Genomic DNA, 13780 nt, shown 5'->3' on the forward strand with positions numbered 1-13780 from the left:
AGCTGAAATTAATGGGGTTTAGCGCTGGAGGCCCCATGCTTTATACCTATCTAAAAATAGGAGTAAACATAAGTTTAAACTCTCTAATACATCTGAGAATTACTTGTGAGGTCTCTGATATGCATGTGTAGCTGTATCCCTTCTTTCCTCTTGGCCGGGGAGCAGGACAGCTGCAGAGGTGCTCGGGTGCCGCCGGAGCCACGGGCGGACCCGGCTGCGTGCAGGGCACCGCGATCTTGTCCCTTGCGCATGCGTCGTACAATGCTTCGCGCATGCAGTAGATACCAGTTGCGGTGGCCATCTTGTTTTCTTCTGCATGCGCAGTATAACATGTTACGCATGCGCAGTCAGTGCGGTGGCCATCTTAATGGCTCTGCAAGACGGAGTGAGGGACTACATGTTCCAGGGTCCTCAGGGGGAGGGCTGATGATTAGGGGCTAGCCAGGCAATAGGGCTGACGGAAGCAGGAGAGTAGGGAAGTAGGTCCTTGGCGCGAAGAGAGACCACGCCAGTCGGAGGAGGCAACAAGAGAGGTACTGTTCGGGGAGCAGTGCTTCCTGGACTAGGTCTAGGTTTGCCCTTAGGCCCCAGCTAGGCCCTGAGTTACAACCAGCTTGTGTGTGCTTCAGGGAAGGCCCCAGATAGGGATGCTTCCCCTTAGCTCACAGCATCAGTACTATAGTGACAGAGTGATTCACCGTCAGACGGACGCCACGCAGGGATCTGTGGCCTGCGGTCTGGGACCAGACCACAGGCAACACTATTGACATTAAGGAAGACACTCCTGCTGGAGCTCCCTCAAGAGGCGGACACTTCCGGACAGGAGAGAGAGGATTCGGTAGACCGCGTCGTGGGATCACGTTGCGGTTCTCCGGATCCACCATCCAACTCAGCCTAGTCTGGCCTAAGACACGGATGGTACCCAGCGTGCACCAATGGCCACACACAGGGGTAGCGCTACTCCACACACTTTGGGTGTGCCTGACTTTGGTGGTTAGGTGCCTCAGTACTTTGGGGGTTCCACAGGGGTGTTGTTATTGGGGGCTATGCACTAAGCTCCGAGCTTTCGCACTGGCCTGAAAAAAATTAGCACGCCCGATAAAAAATGAAGCCGGCGGCATGATTCACTAAGGCCGCAGCCCATTTTTTATCGGACGTGCCCAAAACTGGCTTATTGTGCGTGCAATGTATTTCCCCCCTGCTATCGCACTTAAAGTTCCCGTACGCTAGCTGATTGAAAAAAAAGCCGCTTGTAACATTTGCATGGAGATTTGCCATCTCCATGCAAGGCTGTTACAGGCGATCGTACAATAAATAAATACATTTTAATTATAGTGTACATGAGCAGGGGGTCTCCCGAGCTGAACCGCATTGGTTTCAGGTCCGAGGACCCCCTACTTCAGGAGATACAGGCCCCGTTATGGGGTGCCGGTATCCCCTACAGAATTTCAATGTCCCGGTCACGTGACGCGGACGCTTGAAAGTGCAGGGGATACCGGCACCCCATAAAGGGGCCTGTTTCTCCTGAAGTAAGGGGTCCTCGGACCTGAAACCAACGCGGGTCAGCTCCGGAGACCCCCTGCACATCTACACGATAATTAAAATGTATATTTAAAAAAGATTTAACAAACATCAATACACGACCCCCCTCCCGCCCTCCTCCCTAACACATACAGTACAATAATGTGCAAAATAACTATTATCCAGATATGGATAATAGATTATTTGCCCATTATTAAACACTGCATTAGCATACCTAAATAAAGTCAATAAAAACAGTAGCCAGCTAATCCAATGAATACAAGCAGTAACAACATCAACAATGAATTAATTAAACCATTAACCAATGAAACCAATTAATTCCTAAACCAACTCAAAATGAATAGAAACACTAACCAATCAAACCAATTAATTACAACAACATGAATGAATGTAACATTAAAAGACAAATAAATACATTCAAAGAATCTCTGAAAGAACCATAAAACGCATTAGCCAACATAGTACAACATTAACTACAAACGAACACCAATCGCAAACATTTTATTACATTAAGCAGGAAAAATACAAACAATTACATCCACATAAGAAACTGACATTAAAAAACCAACAGCAATACCAAGCCAGAAATGCCCCCCAAATATTGTCATAATAATGTATTAATCTGTACCCTAAAGTGGTACAGATTAATATATTATCAGTCAATGTGCCTCCCCCAAAAAATCAACAATCACATCCAATGAAAAAACCTGTAAAAAAAAGACATTTACAAACATTGAATATATTACTTACCATTAGAAGCGGTGGCCCTCCGACTCCCGGGGTAACAGGAAGCTCACGTACCTTGAAGGACTCCAACAGCATCCGATGCCATCCGCCATGAAGATTCGGATCAGGTACCCCAATCTTCTTTTTTCTTTCTTTAGTCACCTTCTTCTGTCTTCATCTGTAACCATTTCTTGTTCTTCTTTATCTTCTTTCTTCATCTGTCAATCCAAAATACCCCATGTTAAATCCCAGCCGATGCTGTCTCGTCGGCTTCTTGGGCTCAAATGAGGCGTCACGGCCTTAAATAGGGCTTGTGACGTCACATTTAGCCTCAAAATGGTTAACAGCCACCTGATTGGCTGTTCAAACCATGTTCCGACTTTAATTTTTTTTTTAAATGACGTCTCTTAAAGGGAAGGATGCCAGCCAATCAGAATGGCTGTGCTTCATTTGCCTTTAAGATGACGTCACGAAATCCAAAATGGCCGGCGTCACATGGTATTTCAGCCAATCAGAGTGTGGAATTGTTTCCCACGATTTGATTGGCTGAAATACCATGTGACGCCGGCTTCGTGACGTCATCTTAAAGGCAAATGAAGCACAGCCCTTCTGATTGGCTGGCATCATTCCCTTTAAGTGACGTCATGTCCAAAAACAAAATATTAAAGTCGGAACATGGTTTGAACAGCCAATCAGGTGGCTGTTCACCATTTTGAGGCAAAATGTGACGTCACAAGCCCTATTTAAGGCCGTGACGCCTCATTTGAGCCCAAAAAGCCGACGAGACAGCATCGGCTGGGATTTAACATGGGATATTTTGGATTGACAGATGAAGAAAGAAGATAAAGAAGAACAAGAAATGGTGACAGATGAAGATAGAAGACGGTGAGTAAAGAAAGAAAAAAGAAGATTTGGGTACCTTTGCTGGATTTTCATGGCGGATGGCAGCGGATGCTGTTGGAGGACTTCAAGGTACGTGAGCTTCCTGTTTCCCCGGGAGTCGGAGGGCCACCGCTTCTAATGGTAAGTAATATATTCAATGTTTGTAAATGTCTTTTTTTACAGGTTTTTTTATTGGATGTGATTTTTGATTTTTTGGGGGAGGCACATTGACTGATAATATATTAATGTGTACCACTTTAGGGTACAGATTTATACATTATTATTACAATATTTGGGGGCATTTCTGGCTTGGTATTGCTGTTGGTTTTTTAATGTCAGTTTCTTATGTGGATGTAATTGTTTGTATTTTTCCTGCTTAATGTAATAAAATGTTTGCGATTGGTGTTCGTTTGTAGTTAATGTTGTATTATGTTGGCTAATGCGTTTCATGGTTCTTTCACAGATTGTTTGAATGTATTTCTTTGTCTTTTAATGTTTACATTCATTAATGTTGTTGTAATTAATTGGTTTGATTGGTTAGTGCTACTATTCATTTTGAGTTGGTTTAGGAATTAATTGGTTTCATTGGTTAATGGTTTAATTAAATAATTGTTGATGTTGTTACTGCTTGTATTGATTGAATTAGATGGCAAACTGTTTTTATTGACTTTTTTTTAGGTATGCTAATGCAGTGTTTAATAATGGGCAAATAATCTATAATCCCTATCTGGATAATAGTTATTTTGCACATTATTATACTGTATGTGTTAGGGCGGTGTATTTAGTTAGAAATAATGTTTAGTATTTTTGATGGCACAACATTGGTACCGCAGGCCCGCGGGTACCCCAGGACTCCCGCGGGGACCCGGGACGGCCGCGGGGTCAGCCGGGGCCACCCGCGCGACCCTCGGCCTCCCTCGGGGATCCCTGCGGGGTCAGCCGGGGTCACCCGCCGGCCTGTTGTATTGGTTTTGCACATGCAAAAAGGTAAACAAAGAATTTTTTCTAAGTCCAGCTTTTTTTATCACCTTCCTTTAGCTGGTGAGCTTTATTCAGCGCAACTTTAACGTACGATCAGTTTGCGTTGCTTAGTGAATCCCGCAGAAGGGCAGGATTCAGTGCAAACAGCTGATCGTACGATCAAAGTTGTACTTAGAAAAAATTTCAAGGAAAAGCCCGTTTTAGAGCGCAAAGTGCCTGTTTGCGCGGCTTAGTGCATAGCGCTCGGCGGATCTTCACATTCTAAAAGCACTTTGCGCTCTTAAAATGACTTATCACTGCTTAGTGCATAGCCCCCATTGTGTGGGTATTGTATTGTGTTGGGGCACTGTGTATAGAGTTATTTAGTTATATGTGTGTCAGTAAATATAACTTAGACATATCCGTGTGCGTATCCTTATTTACTGACTGTATTGGTTCCTGTGAGGGGCTATCCTACGGCACTAGGATCCCTCCCAGGTGGAGGCGCTGTATCAAGATAAACAAGCTCACCCCAGGTTCCCTGCGGCGGAGGCTTAGGCCTTCTGTGAACCACAGGTAAAGACAGCAAGCGTAGTTTCCTTAGTTACGGGAAAGGGGGCTACATATGTATCACCAGAACAAGCACAAAAAAAGAATGTAGCATGTTTGGTTTAAGCACATGTCATGTACTGTAGGCCTAGAAAGTACTGACTAAATGCATCAGGTAAGCTAGGTATAGATAGGGATATAGGCAGACTAGGTACAGTATGCTACTTGGCTTGCCATCACTTTGTTTGTTACTATTTGCTTCGCAACGGCACAACGGAAAGTGAATTTCACTATTGCAAATATAAAAAGAAGCTTTAAATAACACTTTGTGATATTCCTGTGGTAGGATCAGCTCATGTTTGTGAATAAGCCTCTCAACAGAAAGCAGGCAAATCAAGTTGCATATAAGGTTTTACAGTTAAAACTAAAAATGGACAGATTTAAAGGCTTATTCTAGTAGCTCTGAAATGTGACAACGCGTCTAAAGTGCACTTTAGTCGCGTATTGGTAAACGTTGCTATTCTGTAAGCCGTTTTTGCTTGTCTAAAACGCATCTAAACGACTTTTTTAGATTGTTATAACTCTTGCTCTGCCAATCTGATCTGTTTGTCAAAAAAGGGCGAAACTCTCATTTTTTGCCAACAACTGCTATTCCCGTAGCTCCGTAATGCAAATTGCTTCTAAAATACTGTTTTTATTTTTTTAACATCACCTTAGTGGTGAGATTGGTATTGCGAGTTACATCTACAGCCAGAAATATGGATTTGGCTGAGAGAGCAAAACCCATAAGTCAGACTGGGGATGGAGTTAGCACCATATCTGGTCATTCGGCTTCTAAGGCTGAGTCATGGTGACTCCAGCTGTGCGGAGGCGCGCTGAGGCTGAGGGAAAGTGGGTGCTTTCCCTGGCCTTAGTTCGCACACCGTCCGGGGGTGTATCGGGGGGCGGGCCAGTGACGTCAAGGAGCTGGTTCGCCCTCATTGGGCGAACCGCTCACGTGACCAACCCTGCGCTCCCGTGAGCGCCGAAACTAAAACAAATTTAAGTGCTACGCCTCCGCACACCTGCGGAAGCGTGCGCGAGCCCCTACTAAAGCCGCTCTCATTGCAGCTGCAGGGGCTCACTGACAATCGTCAGCGCGCCTCAGCACGGGTCAGCGCCTAAGCGCTGACCATGGACTCAGCCTAATGCAATTCAGGTGCTTAGGCTGTTAAACTGTGTGGTTTGTCACTTTTTTTAGATGCGGTTTAGAAAAAGCGGTTTGCAATAGAGAATACCGTTTTTTCTCACATTTCATTACGCTACTTCTGAACATGCCAAACTGTGCGGACAGCTTCGCAGCCACTAGAATAGGCCCCATAGTGTCCTTTGTCACGGTTTCACATCAGTCTCCATGAAGCACAACTTTGGAGAACTGTATTCTGGTGGTGCAGCTACCCTCACTTTTTCATATGCTGTAATGTATTCTAGTCAGATAACAAAATATGTCAACAGTTCTAAATATGAAAATGCTAGAGGATAAGGTAATGCAGAGAATGAATACACACTTCCAACTGTCTAAGGTTTTCCCTAGTTGGATATCTGAGAATGATTATTGGACCCACATTTCTTCTATTATTACAGATATAAAACGGAAATAGCCTTGTTAGTCCAGTTGCGAAAGTGCAGAAAAAATGAGTTCTTCAGTATTAGGTGATACCTTTTTTATTTGGATTAACAATGTTGTTGTACTCTGTCATTATGATGGTGCTCTCTTTTTGGTGGAAATACCAAGCACCCAAGAATGGAAAACATTTGAACTCAGAATGACTCTTTGACACCAAAACAAGATTTATTGCGGATATGGGGTTTCTCACACACTATTACAATTGTTTGTAATTATCCTGTCTGCCTCTCTGCCAATGTTCTTATCCAACCCCTCCCCCCCCACGCAGCATTCCCTTCCCCCTCCATGCTGTTACTTGTCACCTTCTTCAAACATCCCTTCCTCACCTACGTTAAAACCTAAATCTCTGTTTTTTCTGCTTTCCAAACCTATGTTTTAGCCATAGATTCCTTTGTAAACCAGTATTGATGACCCGAGGAAGAGTGGAGAATTCTCAAAAGCTTGTCCTATGACATAAATTTCTAGTCAAAATAAAAAAGGTATCACCTAATACTGAAGAACTCATTTATTCTGCACTATATATATAGAATCTCCAGGAAGCACCACACATCCCGGCTACCTTCCTCCACTCCTCGTGGTGCCGCCATTACTCGCGGCGGGCTGAGTATAGCACCAACAGCCTGGACACTCCGTGGAGAGCCTGATTGAGGAGGTAACTTCTGGTATCAGGAGCACATTGTACAGTGCATTATACAGCCGGTGGGAGCAGCGTTGTGGTGCAGCTGGGATTGGCTCTATTGAGAGGTAACTTTGGTGACTGTGAGACACTTACCATTGACTTTTCCCCACCTCTATCATCTGGTTTATTTGACCCTACGTCCCTGGCTACCTGTCTGTCAACCGGCGTCTACCTGCAGTTACAGATTGTCTTAAACGATTGTGTTTTTTACCCACCATGTGAGTATAGGCCCTTATGACTACTCCATGTTTGAATAAAGTTTCTTAATTTTACAGTATTATGCTATGGAGCTGGCACTTCTCTTCTTTTGTGTGTGTGTGTATATATATATATATATATATATATATATATAAAAGAGAAGGCAGTTGGCACACTACTAACCAGGCAGCCCATATGAATAGAACAAACTGTATATTTACCAGATTGGGGTCCAGCAAAAAAAGAGACAGCACACTGCATGCAGTCTGAAGACTACATGCAGTGTGCTGTCTCTTTTTTTGCTGGACCCCAATCTGGTAAATATACAGTATATATATATATATATATATATATATATATATATATATATATATATATATATGTAATATACACACATATACAATATGGGGTAGTGGGAGGTGTGACGGGTGAGAGACTGGGTGACATGGGGGGAGTGACATGGAAAAGAAATAGTGGCACTGGGGGGGGGGCTGTACCTTTGCCCTTCTCTCGCAGGCACAAGGAAGTTACAGCCGCAGGTTGCAGTATATCTGTGCCCACTCAGGTCAGCTGCTTTATATCGGCATCCTGGTAAATACTTCACCGCTCCTCTTCTTTTCAGCTGACTGAAGGAAGTAGAGAGAAGCTCCAATCCCCAGCAGCAATGTCCCCACTCCCTATACACCTGTTGGAAAGAGGGAGAGCAGGCTGCTAAGCTCAGGCCAGAACCCAATTCCTGGGTTCCTGGTGGGCCAGTCAGATCCCAAAGAGAATTGCAAAGAGTTTAATAAACATATCTGGCTTATAGAGTCTTTGATAATCTTGAGTAAATGAACCAGAAAGTTTCTAATTTCTTTTTTCTAATCAAATTTACTTTAAAAAAATAAAATAAAAAAAAAACATCTAATCCATCTTCTCCAAGTTTACTCCACTTAAACTAACTCCAGTTTTTAAGCATAGCTGAGAAAAGGATTCAGTTGAAAACAAACTTTTTTTTTTACTGCTTCAGTGGAAATGTTATTCATAATGTTAAATGTTTACTTTTATAGTTCAATGTTTTACCCAGTGTGAAATAAATAGCCATTACAATACAATAACTATTATAATTAAGATAAGTATTATTTTCCAATTGCTTTCTCAAAATTGTTGCTTTTATGTTTGGTGGTCGTAAAGGTCTGCTCTGAGAAAAAGGTGTTTTCTTACATATTAGTAAAAGGCATCCCTCCATGTACTTAAAAGCCCATCCTAGGATTACATAGACTTGTTATACAAAGTTTGTATAAAAATTCCTGCTGCCTAATAAATAGCAACAAACGGAATCAGAGGAAGCTTAATTTCAAGTCTGATAATATCATTGATCTTACTTAGGAAGGAGAACCAATTAACAGGACAGATAAGATGTAGTATTATGGGTGAAGTAAGAGTTTACCTAATACCGCGGCAATCCTTACAACTAAAATAGTTTACAAGTCAGTTGACCTTGAAATTTTATTTGGCTTTTAGAGTAACAATCCAATGATGTTTCATTTTCTTTAAATTTGGGGGCACTCCCACTGCTCAACTGTTGGTCTTTGACTGAAGATCCCCTTCTATAGAGATGTTTACAATCAACTTCCTTACCAGTCAGTGATCACACTTTTCATGGAATGTGCCGTAGAGCACATACAGATGTAGCCAGCTTTATTTTACCTACTAACAAACACAGACTATCACATTATACATGCAGACTTGTGGCCATTTTGTAAGGAGAATAAAGTAATTGATTTTTTATTGTTTTTTTTTGGTATATAAATATAAATGCATGTGAGAAAAAATGAATTTTAATCGGTTATGAATAACCTTCTTCATAGTATTTATCTTTGTCTAATAACAATGTGTATAGAAGTTAAAATAAGCAAATACATTGATACATTTGGTAAATGTTGTACTTTACTTGAAGGGAAAATACAATACCAAATGTAAGCTGCCACTGAAAAGGGTACAACTGTTACAGTATGCTCATTCTTTTGTATAGTTCAAATTCAATAGAGGAAATAAATCACATGCAAAATGTATCAATCTATGTCGTGAGTGTACAAACACTGCCTGTTATATATTAAGTTGAATGATGTTAGAAAGTATTTTCCATCATTAGCTTTTTTAGGGCACCAAGAAACTTTTAAACCTGAAGTGGACCTCCTCTGCTTACTTTGTTAATAATTCATCTCTGAATGGTCATCATGTTGCAGCCTTAAAATTAAACTTCTATGATGACACCACATTACAGCAGCTGTTCCAGTCATATTCCTCCTTTAGAAAAAAAGAAAAAGAAAACAATATTCAAAGGCCTTATCAAGATTTTTAAAAAGAAAACAGATGTTGACCCATCATTATCATGGAGGTGAAATGTCTCATGCCAAAAATGTAATAAATCCTAATAAAGAAAATTAATGTGGGTTCTGCCCCCACCTACACACAGATACCTTAGATAAATCTACTGATAGATACATTCACTACATAGTATCATACTGCTGAGAAACAAAATAGTTTATTTTGTTAAAGCCCTACCTCACTTAAAGCGGCAATCCATGACGGCAATTTATTTTAAGACTTTTGCTCCGGGACCCTGTGTTTCCAGAGATACTTACCTTCGTAGTAGGTACCGGTAGCTGCTCTGCTTGGCTACCAGGGATCATGTAATGGCCGCTGTTCAAAGCGCTGTCACCCTGCCGCCAATAGGAAGCCGGAAGTCATCGATAAAGCTTCTTATTGGCCCATGTGATGCGGTAACTTTAAACTTTAAAGCCCAGCTAACTCAGCCAGAGCGGCTACCGGCACCTACTACGGAGGTACGTATCTCTGAAAGCTGGGTGTCCCCAGAGCTAAAATGAATGGGTTCAGCTCCGGAGACCCCCTGCTTCAATCCTCTGTAAAAAAAAAAAAAAACATTGCAAAAAAAAAAAAAATCAATGAGTTGGATTGCTCCTTCAACAAAAGATGTTGTATTTGCTTTTCATTACTTAAATTAAAAAAAGTGTTAGTTTAGTTGCGATAGTGAAATAGTAAATGAGTACTGACAATTTATATCATCTCATGAAATTATTTGTGCCTATACAACTGACTCTAGATTCACTTGACTTCCGACTACACTTTTATACATACATACATAGTGTACATACATACATACATAAATAAATACATACAATAAAATTAAGACACTCAGGTATTTAACAGCTTGCCTACAAATCCTCATATTTGCTTCATTCTTTATGATGTGTTCATTAACTGTCACTCTTAGGCCAAAACATTTAATTGATAGAAGACATCAAAACATATATTAATGCTGTCAATGGCTAGTTAAAGAACCAGTTCCACTTAGATGATAAAAACAAGTATTTGTTTCTTTAATAAATTGTATTAAGTTTCCTTTATGTTCGTAATTGCTTCCCTTTCTTATCCAGCAGCAGTTTTCAATTCAATAAAAATACTGATGTAAAGTATTTGTTATAGGGCCTCTCAAATATGGCTGCCATGGTGAATTTTCAAAGACATGCAGTGGAACTTGGCCAGAATCACTACAGCATTTTTACATCATTTAGTAAGGATCCCTTAACTAGCCGTAATGAAAGCAATATGCATTGTCCTTTGAATTTGTTACTATACTTTTTGGTGTTGGTTATCTGTGGCTACATTTGAAAACATATTAAGCGTATCTTAAACTATGAAACAAGCATTAAACAATTTAGACATGGTGTTAAATACCTAAGTTATTTTTTTTTTCATTTATAGGGCCACAACTAAGAATGAATGTTGCAATTATTAAAAAATCCTAGTGATTTGGATAATAACAAATTAACAATGTTGGGATTATTTAAGGGTTCCGTTTTAAATGTTTTCACATCAATATTTATGTGAAATTGAAACCTGCTGGAGGAATGAACAGTGTAAAATGTGAGGTAGGGTGAAAACAAATATTTCTTCAACTACCTATATGTGACTTGGGCACTAAATCTTAACTTCTTTATATTCACTATTTCTTTTTATTAAATATAAGGGGGCATTTATCAAAGTCTACCATAGATGTGCAAAAGTGAGGCAAGAATATTTCCCAATGTATCAATGGGAAAATGTCATCAAGTTAAAAAAAAAAAAAAAAGCTTTTAAAATTCACAACTGCAAATAATTAAGGAAAAGAAAGTGGGGATTATGGAACTGAATTCAGGTTCTAAGAACTCTAATTCTAAGTCCCACTGCCCAAGTGTCTACATCCCACTTTTATTATCTTACAAATACAACTGGATAAGTTTTGACCTTTGAATCTATAAAGACAATAATGCCATACATAGTATAGAAAATACATATCTCCATCCAGTTCAACCTTTATTGAACTAATTGTTTATGTACTGGTATTATAGCTTCTAGCAAAAACCCTGTGATGAATTCAAAGGCTTTGGAAACCCTGATATGTGTTATTTATCATATGGTAATTACTAAATACCCATGTTTAATTCAAAATAGAAAAAAACACGAATTATTTAGATTACAAATTAAAACAAAGATAAGACAAAATCCACATGTAGTACAGAATAAAATGAAGCATTCAAATTGAATGTTTCCAGAAAATTAACAAGATACTTTTTTTTGCATAACTATATCAAAATTCAACTTCTCAAAAATGTTGCCGTTTCTGCATCTATCCACATTAATCTATTAACGCTTGTACTATTTATGTTTTATGTGTGGCAAGCAGTGACATTGCCTTCACATGGTTTCCAAAGAGGATTTAAAACGAAACCAATATAATACACAAATATGTTTATCAGACAATAAAATGACCATGAAATGTACTCTCACTTCTTTTCTCATAATGTATTTGCTTGGTGTTTGTGCTACATCAGTACTCATGGATTGTAACTTTAGGTGTAAAATCTGGAAAGCATTAGGCTCAGAGGGATCCAATTTAACATGAATCCAGACACTGTCTTGAGAATCAGACAGGAGCTTCCTTTAGATAAAACTTAAGGGGGGTGGGAATGGCATTGGTGTAGACGCACAATTGTCTGTTTGAAAATCTTTACTGTTTCAAAACATGTCAGAAAATATAAGCAAGACATTGAAAATATTTAAACACTATATGATATGAATTAATGTTCCTTCTGTCTTAAAGTATGTGATTCTGTTTTAAGAAATCAGGTCATATGTGCATACAAAAATCCCTTACTTGTGCCTCTTTTATTATAATGTCCCCACATTGAAAAACTTGGAAGGAAAAACGAGAAGAAGCGTTTGCACTAAGGACACCTGTAATCCTGAGACTCAGGAATGTGTGTGGTGATTTGTTTGAGAACATTTGTGTTCCTGTTATAGTTAAATACGGTAACTATGATTCACAACCCATTGACACAATAACCTCATAGGACTATGCGGCTAAGGACTTATAAAACCTTCTGCCTATTATCAGAACGAGATTTAAAGTAACAGTCCATCCTAGAACTAAAGGGATAAAACGCCAGTTGCAGGTTTTGTAGGTACAGGTTACTGTCCTCTTAAAAAAACAGGCAAGTATGAATAGTTTAAATAGTTAAAAAAAATACTTTAGTGTATCATTAGTAACTGAATGCTCATTAGTAACTGAATGCTCTAATCTTTACATTATTTATTTAGTTTGATGACTGTTTGTAAAATCAGGGACATACAGGAACATAGTTAATCCATCCTTGTTTGTATTGCCAAAGACATAAAGGGTTAGAGCAATTGATGTATTATATAAGACCTGAATAAAAAAGAAACATATTTAGGTTTGTTACAGGGGACAAGCAAACTTTTTACATAATGTGATGCAATCATTCCATGGGGAGACCCATAATTAGATAAATTTAAAAAAAATATTGCACACTATTCTTTTAACAAGTAGATATGGAGTGGTCTAGTATAGGCAATGTTTGTGTAAGTATATTCATACAGACCGATATAACCCATTATACACAGTACTTTGCAGAGAGAGCACACAGGCCATAATACGGGAAAATATGATCCAAAAACGGGACGAATGTACCAAATATTAAAGTAAGCACTGGGAGAAAGTTCCTGAAGAAATTAAGAGTGGGGGCTCCAACCTATGACAAGTAACATTGTCTACAAACACCATCATTAAATGCTAAGCTTTTGTGGACAGACATTAATTGTGCTTGAAATAAACTGTCAGTTCTGTGACAATCAACATTTATAGAAACTGGTTATTATTATAATAATAGCCAAACATTTAAAAATATATATTCTTACAGCATTTACGTCCTATTTTCGAGATAAATATATACTGCAAAATTGGGGTTGGGGGGCTTAAATATTGTTGCCAGTGACAAGCTTTATGACTAAACCCAAAGCACTGTAATTTAGGAATCACTGTGGCATTTACCTACATTCACTTACCAGCCAAAGCCCCTTTTCTGGTAAAAACTGTTCTGAATTTATGAGAATCTGAGGAGTACTTAACAAAACTGTGGTTTTTACCAACTGTGGTACTACTTGCCAACATTGCTGTTCTTTCAAAATATGGCCACCAATGTAATTTTTTCTTGGTTAAAGCTGTTTTATTCACA

At 39.4% G+C, this 13780-nt stretch overlaps 1 protein-coding gene across 4 annotated transcripts in view; it reads right to left on the minus strand.

Annotated features, from left to right (window-relative positions):
* Nucleotides 1-13780, minus strand: part of LOC142489230 (uncharacterized) — a 138033-nt gene that overhangs the window by 108370 nt on the left and 15883 nt on the right. For 2 of the 4 annotated variants that reach the window (XM_075589635.1, XM_075589633.1), the window contains 3 exons: nt 9391-9491; nt 7700-7887; nt 3188-3285 (listed from right to left, as the gene is read on the minus strand). The gene's annotated coding sequence lies outside the window, so the exon portion shown is untranslated. The remainder of the gene's footprint in view (nt 1-3187; nt 3286-7699; nt 7888-9390; nt 9492-13780) is intronic. The other 2 variants (XM_075589636.1, XM_075589637.1) reach the window with 2 other exon arrangements.

The sequence above is a fragment of the Ascaphus truei genome, chromosome 3 (assembly GCF_040206685.1).
Source record: "Ascaphus truei isolate aAscTru1 chromosome 3, aAscTru1.hap1, whole genome shotgun sequence".
Classification (NCBI taxonomy): domain Eukaryota; kingdom Metazoa; phylum Chordata; class Amphibia; order Anura; family Ascaphidae; genus Ascaphus; species Ascaphus truei.